The following is an 18,760-nucleotide window of genomic DNA, read 5'->3' as shown; positions in this document are numbered from 1 at the left end:
GTGGAGGAGGGGGAGGAAAGGAGGGATTGGGAGGGAAGGAGAGAGGGAACTAGAGGGGGGATACAAAGTAAATAAAGTATAATTAAAAAATAAAATTAAATTAAAAAAATAAATAAAAGATGATGTCATAAAATTAGAAGTTTTACTTACAGGTGGAATGTCTCTTCAATGATGTCAGTGGAAAGTCCATATCACCTGTCACACTGACAAATTTTACTATGGAGAGTCAAATCCCCTATATTTAACATTATTCATTAAGACATTCTAACTTCTTGTACACTGAGAATAGGTAATGGGAAGTTGTAGATGTGTAAAAATTTTCAAGACTTCTCCTGCTGTTAAATTCCAAGAAGTGAACTCATGAGTAGCAAGGCAATTTATTCCAAGTGTATATGTCTACCCTATTAACAACTTGTCACTAGATATAACCTAATTCTTTTCATAGTCACAGCTATTGGTGTTATTTTGAGAACTTGCATATTGTATGGTATAAAATGTTTTATTTGCAATTTAAATGATTTTTCTATAACAGAAAAAAAAAGGAAAAATAGAGTGTCCTCTATCTGGCGTTGAAATTTATTATCCAAAAAGATTTTATTACATCCTACCTGCCTAGATCTTGAGATATAATCATGCCTTGAAATAAATTTCTTGTAGATATAGTTAGTCAAGTTGCACTCATATCTGAATAGCTTGAGACTTTCAAGTAGCATAGCTCATGCTCCTGTGAGATGAAGAGAGAAGAACAGAAGTACAGTGTCTTTGACAAGATGCAGGTAGTGATTGGAGAGTATGTGAGTAAATAGGACACCAACCCATCATCAACACAAAACAGGTCAGAGGTGTGTCTCATGGAAGCTTGAGATGGAACATTAACCTTCCACGGGTTTTATTCTTGACTACTATAATCACGAATTTAGGTAAGAAATCTCTGTCATTTTAAGGCACAGGGTTGTGTTATTTTATTACATCAACTCTAAAAGGTGAAAGTCATGCACTTCTCTCAGTCACTAAGTCGTGTGTAAGATATAATGAAAACATTTTGAGTTCTGAGTAGTTAAAAGTTTAAGAAAAATGTATCTTACATATGTGCATATTTTAGGAATTTTTCTGTGTTTTATGATGTTTTAAGAACTTAGCATCATTTGAGATCTAGTAGAAATTGTCTTTTTTTAGCACAAACACTTTCTGGAGATCATAAACAAAGTGTCTTTGATATGAGAACTAGCCTATCCAGAATCCATATTATTTTCTAAATTCCTAAGTACTCCTTCATACATTTCTGTCCTACCTAACCCACAAAATCAACCCCAAAGTCAACATGGAATAACTATGCCTTAGTGTATAAAGCAGAATGAAAGCTAACCAAGATTCTTCTTCATTCTTTTGCCACTGGGTAAACTTATATGTAAGTTTACCTACATGTAAGCATGGCTTGCCACCTCCTGAGAGTAGAAAGCAATTAAATCTTGTCCAAGGTAGTTGTCGTAGTCATCTTCCAAAACTTCATTAAACAAAATATTGGGCATACATTAAAATGTAGAATTGTTTTGTTTATATAAATGACTCATTGGTATTAATTTTGGTAGAACTGAGACTTGAATCACATCACTAAATGATTTTTAGGTTGTTTTTGGTCACAGCTCTATAGATAATAAACACTGTCTTTATAGTAAATCAGGTAACATTTCTCCATATATTTAACATAAAACATACAGTATAACAATTAACATATTAAGCCAATGAACTTAATAAAAGTGTGAGGAAAAAGTGCCATCTAAATTGATTAATATTAAAATTATATGTCATAGAGCACAAAAGACTTATTTTAATTAATAATGTTGGTTATTTATTTGTGGGTTTCTCTTATTTGAGAAAAAAACAACAAAGTGATGTGAGTCAATCATTATGTAGTGGATAAATTTTCAGGGAGTTGTCTACCTCTTTATTGTGTTATGATTTTTATATCTAACAAAAATGATAAAGCAACTATAAGTGAGAAATGTTTCTGAGTTTGACAGTTTTCTCCACATGGAAATCGTTTTGTAAGTTTAAATTCTAAGAGTCTAATTGTTCTTTTGACTCTTCATTAAATTGTGAACATTACCTTTTTTTTTCTTTCAAGACAATCTGAATTTTAATAGCTATCTTTATTATGGAATTACTTATAAGTAATGATATAAATATTTATGAGAAAATGACATTTGTAATCTTCTCAAGCTCATAATCAGGCTGCTGGATTTAACATTTGAAGTTTCCAAGTTATATCTCTGCATACACATAATACAAGTGTGTACATATTGATACATGTGATTAAGTCTGTACCTCATGATTGTTGCCTCATGAAATATATGACATAAAAGAAGTTAAGCACACATTTTCCTTATTTATCAGTATAATATCTTATAATTCATGATGTGATATAAGTTAAATACATATAATAAACTTTATTATTTCATTTAAGCTTACAGTGAGCGTCTGCTTAGTGGAAAAATAGACAATACTTAAAACTAGAAAAGAAATTGGCTGTTTTTAAGAAGGCAACTTTTTTTTTTTGAGAAGCAAAAGTAAGATATTTGCCTTCTGATTGATTTAGTAGGATAGAAAAACCAATGAAAAGAGAAGCAAGGGGTTGTTTGAGGGATTGTTAAAGATACATGGAATTTACTAAGGGAGACTTAATTATTCAAAAATCACATGCAGTGAATTAATGATCATCATTATAAATATAATAGCAATAATACATGCTCTTGTACTGTGTCTCTGTTCTTAACAACAGCATTGGAGATGGAGCACTTTTACGCCTTCCTCAGAAAATAAGGAAATTGGGAGAAACCCCGCCTTCATTAGAGTGCTGCTTCACACTGCATACTAACCTGAAGTGCAACGATCTCATGACCCAGCTGTCAAAACACATGTGCCTTTCATATTATCAGTTGTCAGTGAGTTGAACATTTTCATGCATTATCTATGTTTTTTTGCTATGGGAAAATGTTTTTATATTTATTTATTGCTAACTACAATTTAGTCACTTTGTATCCCAGCTGTAGTCACCTCTCTCATCCCCTCCCAATCCCACCAACAATTTTTCTTCTCCTCCCATGACCCTCCCCAATTTCACTGATAGGGGAGGTCTTCCTCCTCTTCCATCTGGCCCTAGTCTACAGGTCTCATCCAGCATTGTGCCCCTCTGTGGCCTGGTAGGCACCCTCCTCTCCCTCCGCTTTATCATTTTTTAATAGCAACAAAGTGAGACTAAATTTCACCTCAACAGTGCAGAGACAGGATGCAAATATTCAAATACCCTTCTGAAAATCCCACAGCATTGCAGGGCTGGAGTTAAGATGAGCACCGCTGTGTGTCTGACATTAAGACCCAGGCTTTAAGGATTAAACCATGATTGCTCTCCTTTACACAGATGATGATGGTTTGTTTATATTTGTTATTTGTATAGTCTGTTTATTACTTTTAAGGAGAGCAAGAAAGAGGAATACAATGATATGCAGTAGAAAATCACTATCTTTCAGTAAGTAATAATAAAATAGATATTATTCCATATATATTGGGCTTCAAATATTCAAATGTAACTATAGAAAGATGTAAGAAGAGAAAATGGTGGTGTAACTCTGAAGACAATTAATGTCTTCTAAGAAGTACAATATAAATTGATGTCAGTGAAATAATTTCTTAGATTGTAGGACCAGGGGTGACTTTCCCCTCCCCACAGAGAACATTGCATGGCTCAAAACATATATGGGAGGCAGAAAATTGCTCCTTAGGTAAACTTCTCTGTGGGAGATAATTAAGGAAACAAAAGTTGTGAGGTATTCTGGTACACAGATAAGTATTATTAAGAGTAAGACAGCAAAAAAGTTTCTTGACTGAATTAGATATTAAAACACGTTCTTCATCAAGCCTATATCTGACAGAGGGCTAATGTCCAGAATATATAAAGAACTCAAGAAATTAAACAGCAACAAATCAAGTAATCCAATTAAAAAATGGAGTACAGAGCTAAACAGAGACTTCTCTATTGAGGAATATCGAACAATTAAAGAAATGTTCAACGTCCTTAGTCATCAGGGAAATGCAAATTAAAATGTCCCTGAGATTTCACCTTATACCCATCAGAATGACTAAAATCAAAAACTCAAGTGACAACACATGCTGGAGAGGTTGTGGAGAAAGGGGAACCCTCCTGCATTGCTGGTGGGAATGTAAACTTGTACAAACACTTTGGAAATCAATCTGGCGCTTTCTCAGACCATTAGGAATAGCACTTCCTTGAGATCCGGCTATACCAGTCTAGGCATATACCTAAAATATGCTCTAGCACAAAACAAGGACGTTTGCTCAACCATGTCTGTAGCACCTTTATTTGTAATAGCCAGAACCTGGAAACAACCAAGATGTTCCTCACCTGAGGAATGGATACAAAAATTGTGGTACATTTACAAAATTGAATACTACTAAGCAATTAAAAACAAGGAAATCATTAATTTTGCAGGCAAATGGTGGGAAGTAAAATTGATCATCCTGAGTGAGGTATTCCAGAAATACCTGTTATACACTCGCTTATAAGTGGATATCAGACATATAATGTAGGATAAAAATACGAAAATTTGTACACCTAAATAAGCTAAGCAAGAATGAGGATCCTGAGTAGTATGATCAATCGTCACTCAGAAAGGCAAAGGACTGACATTGGAAGAGGGAGTAAACAGAGAACATGACAGAAGGCCTCTGAAAGACTCTACCCAGCAAGGTATCAAAGCAGATCCTGAGATTCATAGCCAAACTTTGGGCAGAGTGCAGGGAATCTTATGAAAGAATGGGGAGACAGAAAGAACTGGAGGAAACAGGAACTCCACAAGGAGAGCAACTGAACCAAGAAATCTGGGCACAGGGTTCCTTTCTGAGACTCATACTCCAAGCAAGGACCACGCATGGAGATAACCTAGAACCCCGTTCCATGGCAGCTTATGTCCAATTGGGTTCCCCAATACTGGGAAGAGGGAACTGTCTCTGACATGAACTCAAGAGCTGGCTCTTTGATCACCTCCCCCAAAAGGGGAGCAGCCTTACCAGGCCACAGAGGAAGACAATGCAACCAGTCCTGATGAGACAGATAGGCTAGGGTCAGAAGGAAGGTGAGGAGGACCTCCCCTATCAGTGGACTTGGGAAGGGGCATGGGAGGGCATGAGGGAGGAGAGAGGGTGTTATTAGGAAGGAATGAGGGAGGGAGCTACAGCTGGGATACAAAGTGAATAAACTGTAATTTATATAAAAATAAAAATTAAAAAGTGTTTAAAAAAAGCAAGAAAAAATTTCAAAAGGTTTCAAAATTACTCCTCATTGCATAGGAATGAAGCACCTCAGAAACTTAACTCTACAGGGAGCATTTTACATTTTTATCAAATACTTGCAATCTTCAGCTAGGGGTTGGAGAGATGCTACAGTGATTAAGAAATCAAAGTGTTCTTGCAGAGGACTCTGGTTCAGTTCCTTGCACACACATGGTACTTATTACATTCTTTATCTTTCGTACCATAGAGATTGGTGTTCTCTTTTGGCCTCCAAGTACACTAGGCACAACTGTGGTTCACTTAACATGTATGCAGCTGTTGTGGGAAATAAAATGATGTGGCAAATAAAAAATGTTTGTTATTTGCCCTACAATTATAATGATGGTATTATTTAACCTGTTACCACCATTGATAAAACACAGACCCCTGTTATATTTTGTAGTTGCCTTATTTACCTTGAGCTGGGCAGATATTCCACCTACGCTGTATCAAAAACCTCATCATTCACCTCCCAGCCCCCATCCAATGCCGTCTGCATTAACCATTTCTACTTGGCCTATCTCTCGTCCAAAATTTTATAAATACTTGCTCATATTTTTCATCTTGGTGTTTCTCTCCACACCATTCCCAGAGTCCTTTCTCTCAGCCCACATGTTCCTTCCATGCTAACCCATCATGGCATCCTCCTCTCTCCTCTATTCCTGTCTGCCTGTCTCCCTTTCATGATTCTCCTTTTCCCCAAAGCCTGGGAAACTTAGCCATGCATACCTCCTCTGTCCTGCCCAGATACAGGCCTTTTTTATTAACCAACCAGGAGAAATGTTTCAGCCAGGTTTACACAACAAGGATAGTTGTATTTGGTCAGTAACCAGATCTTAAGGTTCAGTAATTAGCGCCAAATTACAAAATTACAAGCATCAGACTAACTCACAGCATGCAGGTAAAAAAAAAGAAAAAAAAAAGCATACACACACACACACACACACACACATATGCAGCTGACTAAAGGAAGAAAATACAGGCATTTATTTTCTCTAATGTCTGTTTTATTACCTAAATAACAAATAACGTAAATAAAAGGATATAGAATGCTGTGTTTTGTTCACATTCTCCACTTGAAATAGACAAGTGCAAATGTTTGCAAGATGCTCTATTATATTGTGGTTTCTCACATTTTTTTTTAATTTTAATTTTTATTAATCACACTTTATCCACTTTGTATACCCCCATAAACCCCACCCTCCTCCCCTCCCAATCCTACCTTCCATCCCCCTTCTCCATGCATGCCCCTCCCTAAGCCCGCTGATAGGGGAGGTCTTCCTCTCCTTTCTTCTGATCTTAGTCTATCTTAGTCTATCAGGTCTCATCAGGAGTGGCTGCATTGTTTTCCTCTGTGGCCTGGTAAGGCTGCTCCCCCCTCAGGGGGAGGTGATCAAAGAGTAGGCCAATCAGTTCATGCCAGAGGCAGTCCCTCTTCCCATTACTATGAAACCCACTTGGACACTAAACTGCCATGGGCTACATCTGTGCAGGGGTTCTAGGTTATCTCCATGCATGGTACTTGGTTGGTGTATGAGTCTCAGGAAAGACCCCTGTGCTCAATTTTTTTTTCTCACATCTTAAAGAACATCCTGCAAGAGCATGGCATATTATGGTAGAGAAAATCTTCATCTAAACCATTCTTAGCCTTCCTTGAAAAACCCAGGTCAAAAATGAGCTTAGACTCTCCAAGAAAGATCCTTAAGCAAGTTTGTGAAACTTTTTCCATCTTGAGAACCTCAGAGCTCTGATTCTCTTCATACTGGGAGGATTCCTGGCAGTTGGGATGGTGAGATGAATCAGTTACTCTCCTATCTTTATTTTCTCTGAAAATGAAATCATGAAACATAAAAGTTTCATTAATTTCTGCAATGTGAAAACCAAAAAAGGTCAGAGAATTCACAGAAGTTCAGGGACTCTCACTTCAAAATACAGTACCCTGTGCTGAAGATCCAAACCAAAAACTATTTGTGTTGAACAAGTACTATCTTTCTCATCTATCCCCAGTTCTATGTGAGGCTAAGCTAAAGGAATTTAGAGAACAGGAGAAACTGCAGATGATTTCCTGTTTACCTACAGTCTGGACTACTGATGCAAAAGCATTAATTCTGTTCCCTTCTTTGGGGTTTATAAGCTAAACTAATATTATTATTATTATTATTATTATTATTATCATTATCATTATTATTATTATTTTGATGACTGACTGAAGTCTGAAATCTGCCAATACACCTGGATAGAATCTGGTCATACACACACCATTATCTTTGATTTTCTCTTATTGCAAAGTTGGTCACTTACTTTCAAATATCTATTCTTCAGGTTCAGTAGACGTTATTCCAAACTGAAAGGTGTTTCTCCAGTTTACTCCCAAACTGTCTAAATTCCTCATTTTATTTGTCCCCATGTAAACGTATAAACTTCTGGATCAAGCTAAGTTTAAATAATTACATCTTATGATTGTTCTCATGTATGCATACACTTTTTTTTTCCTATTTTATGCGTTGTTGGTACATTACAGTGACCTTTCACTTTCTGATGGGAAGCCTTGTTTTGTTTTGTTTTCTTTGTCCTACTGAAGGTCAGTTGAAGGAATCATTTATTTCTCTGCCCAGGAGCCTCAGGCAAATGATCTTTCCTTCCTGTATTGCTCCTTCCCCCTTTCTCTCTTCTTTCCTTCCTTTATCTTCCCTTTCTTCCTTCCTTCTTACCTTCTTTCTTTCCCCCCTTTTCTTTCCTAATCAAAGTAACAGAAGGAACTGACAAATGAATTTCAGTGAATTTTTTTGGTTGAACATTCTATGGTTAAAAAGGAATCCTTGACTACTCCTACACAATCATATTTTTTGAAAAAAGAAAAAGTATCTTCATAAAGCGATTCTGGTTTTGTCTCTATTTAATAAACACAAGCAAGGCAATTGGATGGATAACCCATAGAGCTGTGGGAAAAGTTTTTAGTCAGCACGGATTGATTTGTCAGCCTTGCTGAGCTCTAGGTTCCCTTTACCTAAACAGAAATGTGGGCAAACGGTATGGATAATCCATCTGAATATCCCATCCCCTGGCTTTCACTTTTAGCCTGGGTTTAAATGACTTACTAGATGATTATTGCTGTTTAGCAAATTATTCCCCAAGAGAAGTTTAAAGCACCAAACATTTGTTTAAAAGTTTCTAGGAAACCAAGTTCATGACAGAGGGAGCCGCTGCTTCTCTTACATGGAGACTAAGCTGCGAGCGAGTCTGCTAAATCTGAGCAGGCTGGTCTAGGGAGGAATTGAGGAGGGTTCTTCAGTCGGAACATATAATGAATAAATTGTAAAAATAAAATAAAAACAAAGGAAAACATTTCCAGGAATGAGAGATTCTGGCATAGATCAGTTAGGTATTTCTAGCGCAGAGTCTATCTAAACATGGTGTATGTGATATAAACAGAGCTTCTGTCACCCAAAAGTCTTGGTTGTGGCTAGAAATCTGATTTTTAGTTGTTTCATCCCTCTAGGTTATTGCATGTGCCCTCCATTCCTCCTTGGCTGAGTACTAGATGCTCCTTTCAAGAACACACAATTAAAAAACAGTGTTTTATGTCGCATCACATCCTTTCTGCAATATACTTGGGAAGGTTTGCATAAGCCTGGCAGTGTTAAGAAGGGTCCACACACAGCTAAAATTTTCAAGAGAAAGGAAATCATTGAGGGTCATGGTGACGTATAAAAAGTACTGTCTGATCTCAATCCCATCCTTAATTTAATTCATATTACTCCCAACATGCAAACTCTCTTATGAAATACAAACAACAAAAGTTACCATGACATGGGAACAACAGACAGAAGTGCAGAATCTTTCAAATAAATCGTATCTAGGACAGTAGCTCCTCCTCTAGTAGAGCAACTCCAGTGCAGCTGCTCAGATTTTTTTTTTTCTAAAAATAAGTTCCATAAGAAGGATTTTTTTTTTTTTTGCAGTGGGTCCAAGTGAAGAATATATACTTATATTTTGGACCATATATCATTATATCTTGAAGGCCCCTAAACTTTAGTACTTTTACAATATGGTGTAGACTCTGAGGAAGCAGTCATGAAAGAAGAAAGTATTGGGAATTAGGGCTTATAAAACTGGCCCATTATACCTACTGCAGAAGATTCTTACTTTTGGGAAAAATAAAGAAACAAAAACAGCATCGATGCACTATTAGTTGTTTCTGATAGAGACAGCCCACCTGATTGATCTGTGAAGCACAATTGATCAGTTCTCTAAAACTCCCCATCCTGACACAGCCTCAGTCATAAGGAGCTCCACAGTCTTCTGAAAATATTGATCCCATGTCATTGACAGGGTACCAAGTCCCCTCCTGGAGTCCAGATTCAGAGAACTGCTCCACTCACCACCCTGCAAAAGACACAAGGATAAAATCCTTACAATTTGGCCAGTTTGGCAGATTGCTTTAACCTTTTTTTTTTTTTTTTTTTTTTTTTTTTTTGGCGAATCAAGGAGTTTGTTAGCATTACTTACAGGATTCTGAATAAAATGAAAGGTAGCCCAACAGCCAAAGACACAAACAAACAAACAAACAAAACTGACTCATTACAACTGCACCTCTGGGTCTAGCTGCCCAACTTCAGGTAACTTAGTGGCAAGCCTTTTTTCTTTCCCTCTGAAACTGTTTATTGCTCATATAACCATGGAGAGAAACATTGTAGATCATGGAAACTAACTGAGCTTTTTAAGCTCTTACATTCTGGAATCTTCCTGACTTCTCTTCTCCCAGGAAATTGCAGTCTTTTATAACATGACACAAGGTACGCGAGTACACAGGGAGAATATGTAGTTGATTGGATACATCCTAAGACCAGACTTTTTTTCCTGAGCCTGTAGAGCAGTGGTTCCCAACCATCCTAATACTGCATATGACCTTTAGTACAGTTCCTCATGTTCTGGTGTACACAAACCGGGAAATTATTATTATTTTTTTTTAGTTTTTTTTGATTAGATTATTTTTCTGGTTTATTTTCTGAAAGAGAAGTCATAAAATTTTATCTGGAGTCTAAATAATGCAGCAAAATATTAATATGATACATACTAAAAATGTTATCTTTCTAAATGATTTTTTTTATTTTATTATTATTTTTTTTTTATCAGTTACATTGTATTAACTCTGTATCCCAGCCGTGTTCCCATCCCTCATTCCCTCCCAGTCCTTCCCTCCCTCCCTCATCTCCACTGTGCCCCTTTCCAAGTCCACTGATAGGGGGGACCTCCTCCCCATTCATCTGATCCTGTTTTATCAGGTATCTTCAGGACTGGCTGCAAAGCCCTCCTCTGTGGCCTAACAGGACTGCTCCTCCCTTCGGGGGTGGGGGGACCAAAGAGCCAGTCATTGAGTTCCTGTTAGAAATAGTTCTTGTTCCCCTCACTTTGGGAAACCAATTGGTTACTGAGCTACCACAGGCTACATCTGAGTGGAGGTTCTAGGTTATATCCATACATGGTCCTTGGTTGAATGTCAGTCTCAGAAAAGACCCTGTGCCCAGATATATTTGAAATTTGCAGGCAAATGGTGGGATCTAGAAAAGATCATTCTGAGTGAAATATCCCAGAAGGAGAAAGACAAACATGGGATATACTCACTTATATAGACCTATAAGATATGATAAACATAATGAAATCTATACACCTAAAAAAGATAATCAATTGAGCAGACATGGGGTAAGATGATCAATCCTCATTTAGAAAGACAGATGGGATGTGCATTGAACGTATGACAGGAGTCTACTGAGCACATCTGAAAGACTCTAACTAGCAGTGTTTTCAAAGCAAAGACTCATGACCAAACCTTTGGCAGAGTACAGGGAATCATAAGAAAGAAGGGGAGTTAGTCTGATGGGGAAAGGATAGGAGCGCCATAAGGACCATTTTTTTTTTTTTTCAATGCAGTTTATTCAGGAACCTTGAACAATCATCTGACCCAGGGGAAAGCCAGCCCACAGCTTAAATAGCCTCTGGGTAGCCAGCCCCAGCATGCCACGTGGGCAATGCAGATAGATCCACATACATGGAAGCAAGCCAGATCCTCAGCCTTAGCCAAATGTGGGGCTTATGGGGGATGCAGAATGAATAAAGTGTAATTGATGAAAAATTTAAAAAAAAAAAGGGAAAAAAAGAATTTAAGAACCTTAAATGACTTTCAAAAGTGGAGGAAAACATGGAGTTAGTCAATTTACATAGAGCACGTCTCGCCCCTGGGGGCAATGGTCTCCTGAACCTACTCAGACCTCGGACACCACCACTGCTAGTTCTAGAACTGATGCAGGATGTTCCAACGAGGGGGTTAAGGCTTCTCATAATATTTCCTATAAGCCCACACCTGTTTGTTTATATCCCCCATTTTTATTCATTATTAGCCAGATAGAGCCAAGTAATTGTGGTAATGATACTTGCTTTTTTGCCCAATGCTGGAATGCTAGTAAATTTACTAGCTGGTTACTCGCATGCCTCGCTGGGTGCCTGTGCCCGTTGATGCCCCTCACGCTATGACTCTCTTCAGACAGAAAAGGGATCTTGGAATTACAGCCGCCATTGTTACTGCCATCTCATTGGCGGCTGTTGGAGTTACCACCACGGCATTAGCCAGGAGTCATACTGTGCAGACTGCTCAGACTCTGAATAACCTTTTAGCCAATGTAGCTCATGCCTTAGATGTACAAAAAGGAATTAATGCTCAACTAAAAGGAGGCTTGATGGTGTTCAATCAGAGGATTGACCTCGTGCTTTAACCTTTTGTAGAAATATCAAGGACAGGGAACCGCCCCTGTAGGGTCGTTCTTCGTGGTACACGTTCATGCATCTCCAGTCACTAAAAAAAGGTTAAATGTCTATGTAAATATTCATTAAGCTTGTGAATATAAATGTGTGCAGCAGCATTTACTCGCTACCTCTCTAAACTGAGCATGAATACTACCAGACAGTGAGTGAGTCTTTGCCTTCCATTCTCATTTAAACCTGCAACCCCATCCTATCTACCAAGCTTACTCCTCCTTTTTGTACATTTTCTTTTACATCTCTTCCTACTTGATATACCTAAATTAGTTAAATTCCTTATTTCTCATAGTAATAATATGCATGCTGTACATACATACATTTTTGGTTCGATTATTACTTTAAAGGACCATATATCCTGAGCAAAGACAGTTTATAACACGAGGAACACTCAATATATTTATAACATAAATAAATATTTTCCCCTGGGGACCTGCTCGTTGCCTCTATTAACTCACATGTTTGAAACAAAGTGGTCAAGATTAAAGACCTACCTCAGGTTTCATCAAAGGGAACAGGAGATTAGTTGATAGTAAAGATTATTTATTACAGTTTCTATTGGCTCATTAGAACACAAATATGTGTTTCACTAGTACTTTTGGGAAAATAAGATCTACAGGCTTCCCTTTATACTTGGCTTGAACTTGTGATGATGAGGGTGTGGAGATGGATGAGGCTTAGGGTTAAGTTGAGATAAATAAACACAGCAGTAGGTGGAGGTCAGAAGCTCAGCAAGTGAACAGCCTCAGTGAGTGCTACTTCTAAAATTCTTCGTTACATTTGACAACAAACCTACCACCTAAATAAACAGCTTGAGTTGGTTTCTCCCTTTCTTAAAGCTGTACACTTTGCAGCACGTTGTTTCTCAAAGGAGCTTTACAAATTAACACTGTCATAATTTCCAGAGCCTTTATTAAGTGGATGAGTATTGAGCTGGTATCTCAGACTTACTGCTGTCCCTGTAAATACACCCAGGATTTGGATATTAAGGAGCTCTCCAGGTAATTATTAATGTGTGTATTGTTGAAGGAGAGCTTCCCTCTCTGAGGCAGAACTAAACTTTGTATGTTGTGATGTTCTTTGGTCACGTTATTTGAGAGAACATATATATAAGCCTACTATTGTCTTTTTCACAGGAGCCCTTAGGAATTTACTCCATTCCTATATGGAAATGATGAAATAAATATACAGATAAAATTTAGAGTTTATACCAGCTTAAATTGAATTTGGTATAAGATGCAAATTGAAAATAAATAAATGGTAAATCACTGCTTAAAACATTTGCAAACACGTGCTCCCATAATCTTCTCAGCCTAGGAACTATGATTAATGGCGGTCATTATTTCACTGAAAAAAAATTAGAACAAAACAAAAACCTTCATTAAATATAGTTTGGGTGTAGGAACTTCATGGCTTAGTATGTGTGTAGAGGGCAGAGGACAATTTTGAGGAGTCAGTTCTTTCTTTCTACCCCATAGGTTTTAGGGACTGAGCTCTGGTCTTCAGGTTTGACATTAAGCCTCTTTACTAGCTGAGCCAGCCCACTATCTATATAGTATTGTTTTCAGGTAGTCACTTACTTTATGCACAGTTTTTGTTCTTACTTTAGAATGTACTATATCACTGTTGATTCACTAATACTCAAATGTAACATTTAGTTTTATAATTTAGAATTCAGATTATCCAGTTACCAAATATTCCTAGAGTTGTTTACCATCTTTATTTACATGGCTAATACATGCATAGAAATATTTTCAATACATTGATAGAAAATAGATACTGTTTTGTGGCACTGCTGGGTAGAGTCTCTCAGGGGACAATTCTGTCAGGCTCCTGTCTGCTAGCTTCAGAGTGTCAAGGGTTGGCATTCTCCCATAGGGTAGGACTTTGGTTGGGCCAGGCATTGGTTGGGCATTCTCCCAATCTCTGTTCTCTCTTCTTTATCTTTATCCCTGAACATCTAGTTGGCAGGGTAAATTTGGGGTTGAAGTTTTTGTCTGTGGATTGGAGGCCCGTTCCTTCTGCTAGGAGGCTAGTCTAGTTAGTGGTGCCTTCTTCTGTCTCTATGGCCTTTTGAGTACTCCTCATGTCCTCCCAGGATCCTACCCTGACTTAAGTCTCCAGGTTGTCACAGAAATACCTCCACTCTCCATTTTTCTCTTCTCTACAGGCCTTCTGTCCACTCACCCTGGCTCTCCTCAGGTCTGATCTCCACCCTCTTAACTCTCTGCTCCCCCTCTCCTACCTTGCTCCCTCTCTTAAACCACTATCTCTATTCTATTTCTCTTTCCAAGTGAGATTTAGGCATCCTCCCTTGGATGTTCCATATTATTTATCTTATTTGAGTCTGTTCCTCATACTATTGTTATCCTGTACTACGTGGTTAAAATCCCCTTTAAAGTAGAGTACTTTTGGAGTACGTATCATGTGTATATTTCTGGGTATGGGTTACCTCACTCATGATGATTTTTTCTAGTTCCATCCATTTGCCTGCAAATTCCATGGTTTCTTTGTTTTTAATAGCTGAGTAGTATTCCATTGTGTAAATGTGCCACACCAGCAGCACCCCAAAACAAATGCTGTGACTCACAGCCAAACAGTGAGCTTAAGGGAGTCTGGTGGAAAAATGGGAAGAAAGAGGAATGGACCTGGAGGTGATAGGAGATTCACAAGAAGACCAACAGAGCCAACTATCCAGAGCCCAGAGGGGCTTGCTGAGACTGAAGCATCAGTCAACGACCATGCATGAACTGGAACTAGGTACTGTACAAAGATGTAGCAGATATCCATCTGCTTAGGCTTCATGTGGGTCCTCTAGTAAGGGAAGTGGGGACTGCTTCAGACAGAGACTCACTTAATAGCTTTTGACCATTTTCCCCTGGCAGGGATGCCTTACCAGGCCATAGTGGAAGAAAACATGCTCAGTCCTGATGCAAGTTGAAACTGGGGTGGATGGGAAAGGAAGCTTGCTGTTTTGTTTTTTTTTGTTTTTGTTTTTTTTTGGAAGAGGCAAAGGGGGAAGGGAGGAGAGAGAAAGGGTGAAATTGGGAAGAGAGAAGGGATGAGGCTACAACCAGGATATAAAGTGAAAAAAAATAATTATAAAAATAGAAAATAGATACTGGCAAAATAAATCACTATAATTATCTTCAAATATTTCCCTACCTGCTGCTTTTCCTTCACTTATCAAAATAAGTAGCCTAAATCTGTATTCTAGCCTAAATAAGATAGTGAGCACCTTCTCTTAATTTGGTGTGACTTCCCTGATGTAATCTTAACTTGACTTGTGTTATTGTCCAAGGCAGATTTTTATTTTTAACTCATTAGGGGTGGGGGTGATTACTTGACTAATATGCTACACAGTCCATCATTAAGGCTAGGAACTTGAGGAAGGAATGGAGAAACAAACAACGGAAGATTGCTGCTTACTGGATCTTTTCCATGGCTTCTTCACTTCTGCCCCTCTGGTCCTTTTAAATTTTTCTTTACATAATTTTTATGCAGTATAATTTGATCATTTTCTTCCCCCACCCCCAGATCCTTATACCTATCAAACTTCATATCCATTCTCTCTGTTTCTATCTCTATCCCTCTGTCTCTGAATGTATGTCTCTGTTTCAGATACACACACATACACATACTCTCTACACTCTGTCTCCCTCTGTCCCCTGTCTCTTTCTCTACATACATCTATGGGTATAGCAATATAAACACTAGGAGTCATTTTATTACTATGTTACTTTAGCAAAGTAATAGTGCTAGATTTTCCTTTAGATCCATGCCCTATCTAGTCTCAAGTTCTTGGCCAATTCATTTTATGAAATGGGCTTAAAATCTATTCTGAAAGAAGCTGTTTACTCCCATGATATTTGTACCATGATTCTACCTGTACGTATTGCAGACTGTTTTAGATTGCAGGTTTTGTAGCTGGGTAAGACTTATGGTTACTTCTTCCTTGTAGCATACAAAGGAATTGCCTATATTGTGAACACTATTCAGAAGGAGTAAAGCTTCCAGATAAGCTCAGTCTCTATGCCTCCATATCAATCCCATAACTAAGCTTCATTTTCAGCAAGAGGACCTTACCAGCAGGTTGTGGAGGGTGATCAATATAGTCAAAAGTAAGCTATAATATTTTGGGGTGGCTATTGCATCCTTTTGGCCAATGAACTCAAGAAGATGTAAGCTATTCATGATCCTGTATACATATATACATTTATTTATTTATTTATTTATTTATTTTGGCACAGCACTATTTGATCATTGAGTCACACTCTAAGCTATGTCTTTCATTTGTCTTGATGAACCAGCTGCACATATATTGAAAACTATGTGTGTTACTATGTAATCAGTTGGAAGACAGAAGTAAATAAGAAGCAGGATTTTTTAATAATTAACTTAAAATGTAACTTTCTGATATAATGAATATAGGTGATAGTGTGGAAATATTAATCTTTTTTTATTTATTCAGTTATTTATTTAATTTATTTTTTTGACCACCACTATTTTGTTTTACCATATGTCTCTGGGTTATCTATTCTCTGGTTCTTGGTTACCAAAGCAATGTTATCCATGAGTTCCTTCTCATGAAGTGAGCCTTACGTCAAATTAGACATTGGTTGTCTATCCTCAAAAGTTGTTTCTAATTTTACCTAGCGTACTTTGTAGGTCAAAGGTTTTGTGGCTGGGCTGGTGTCCTCAGTTCTTTTTCAGTAGCCTGCAGAGCACCTTCCCATACCAAAAACATTAGAACATACATAGGTGTGAATGCTCCATATAGAACCAGGAAACTTCTCCATGTTCAGTGAGTTGAGAGGGTGTCATTATCAGCAATGTGGTCCCTCTGTCAGTTTGCAGAGAGCAATGGATCATCTTAGCAATAGTCTTGGTTGTTTGGGATTTCCATGGGATCCCCTCAGCCAAAAACTCAAATGACCTTCGAAGCCTTGCCTAACTACAAGAGACAGTCAGCTGAGACTGTATTTCCCATTAATAGTAATCCTCACCAGGGTTTCATAGATTCCACGTTTTCACTGCACTAGGTTTCTATACCACCTTCCAAATACCACCTCCCAGTTCCAGTCCTCTCTCTCAGAACTCTTTACCCTACATCCCCCCATCTGACTTCTGCACTCCCATTCCTATCCCCTCACTCTGCCTGTAAAATCTGTTGTATTTCAGTCTCCCAGGGAGATCCTTGCTTTCCCCCAGGCCCCTCCTCTTTATCTAATGTCTTTTGGTCTATGGATTGTGGCTTGGTTATCATCTCCTCAATAGCTGATATCCTCAGAAGGCTTCTGACTCTACCTAGCAGTGTTTCAAAGCAGATACTAAGACTCATAACCAAACCTTTGGCAGAGTACAGGGAATCATAGGAAAGAAGGGGAGTTAGAATGATGTGGAAAGGATAGGAGCTCCACAAGGACCAATATATATCTGGGCACAGGGGTCTTTTCTGAGCCTGACACTCCACCAAGGACCATGTATGAATAAAACCTAGAACCTCTGCTCAGATGTGGCCTGTGGTAGCTCAATAACCAATAGGTTTCCCATAGTAAGGGGAACAGGGACTGTTTCTGACAGGAACTCAATGGCAAGCTCTTTGACCTCCCCACCCCCCAAGGGAGGAGCAGCACTGTTAGGCCACAGACAAGGACTTTGCAGCCAGTCCTGAAGATACCTGATATAACAGGGTCAGATGAAAGGGGAGGAGGTCCTTCCCTATCAGTGGACTTGGAAAGGGGCAGGGAGGAGATGAGGGAGGGAGGGTGGGATTGAGGAGGGAAAGAGGGAGCAGGATACAGCTGGGATACAGAGTTAACAAAATGTAACTAATAAGAAAAATAAAATAAAATAAAGGAAATATTAATCTTAATTGTACTTGATTATAGTGTATACAGTATGACATGACTTGCTGGTAATAGGTTTCTGGAATTTAATTACTCTAACATCTTGACATATGGTAGCAACCATTTCAACTAATAATTGCTTCACTTTTTCCTCTGAGTTGGTACCACCATTTCAAAGTGTTAAATTAAATGCATTAAATAATATTCTTGATAAGACTAAATCATAGTAAGTAAAATATTGAGCTAGAGGTCCCCATGTTTAAGAAATGTTGTCATGCCATTAAAATTCTAAATAAACATTAAATCGGTGAGTTTGCCATTTATTTCACATGAACTTTTACGGCAGTAACCACTTGTTCAATATAATTTTATAGCAAAAAAAATGATTTAGGGGTTATCTTTCCTTTTTTACATATACAATTTAGATATCTGTCAGCTGTCAACACAGATGTCATGCCGTGAAATGATGATTGTAAATTGGGTATGGTGCCGCACACATTCAGTTCTGGCGCTCAGAAGGCAGAGGCATGCAGCTCTTTGAGCTAGAGACCAGTAAGGCCTACAAAGCTAGTTCAAGGACAACCAAAGCTACACAAAGAATCCTCGCCTCAAACATTAAAGGAAAGAAAGAAACAAAGAAACAAAGAAAGAAAGAAGAAAAAGCACAGATAAGATAGCTGTCACTATCACTTTCACATTCACCTTTCTTCTATTGAATCCATAAGCACAAATATAAATACAGCATTTAACAA

The sequence above is a fragment of the Meriones unguiculatus genome, chromosome 3, assembly GCF_030254825.1.
Source record: "Meriones unguiculatus strain TT.TT164.6M chromosome 3, Bangor_MerUng_6.1, whole genome shotgun sequence".
NCBI lineage: Eukaryota > Metazoa > Chordata > Mammalia > Rodentia > Muridae > Meriones > Meriones unguiculatus.
Note: the sequence above shows the minus strand (reverse complement) of the source record.